Genomic DNA, 638 nt, shown 5'->3' on the forward strand with positions numbered 1-638 from the left:
CACACACACACACACACATATGTACATCTAGATGTATATGTATACGTACATATATGCATACACATACATCTAAATGTATATACATATATATACATGCACATACATCTAGATGTATATGTATATACATATATACACATACACATAGATGTATATGTATATACATACATATATTCACATAGATGTTATATATATATATATATATATATAATTGATCGAGGCTATTATATGTGCTCTCAGTCACCCTCATGTGCCTAGCTATTCGAGGACCACCCTCACTACCAGCAAACTGTCTAGATAGCGATTTGAACCCATGATCTGAGGGGACTTATGATCTTCAAAGAGGCTGCTCTACCAACAGGTCACGGCTGGCGACACACACACACACACACACACACACACACCCATATAATAACTTATATGCTACATCATAGTAACCCTTTTAATCGTTATTAGTAAAGGTGTTTTAGATCACATTATGACAACGTCTTAAATTATACAACTCGATTCCATAAAAAAAAATATTACAAATTATGGTAAAAAAATAAACATTTATTTTTAATCATGGTAAATCCATTCCACCAATATATATATAGCTATTAATGTATCCATACATACATACATGCATACATATACATACA

The sequence above is a fragment of the Phalaenopsis equestris genome, unplaced genomic scaffold (genome assembly GCF_001263595.1).
Source record: "Phalaenopsis equestris unplaced genomic scaffold, ASM126359v1 Scaffold000194, whole genome shotgun sequence".
NCBI classification, from domain to species: domain Eukaryota; kingdom Viridiplantae; phylum Streptophyta; class Magnoliopsida; order Asparagales; family Orchidaceae; genus Phalaenopsis; species Phalaenopsis equestris.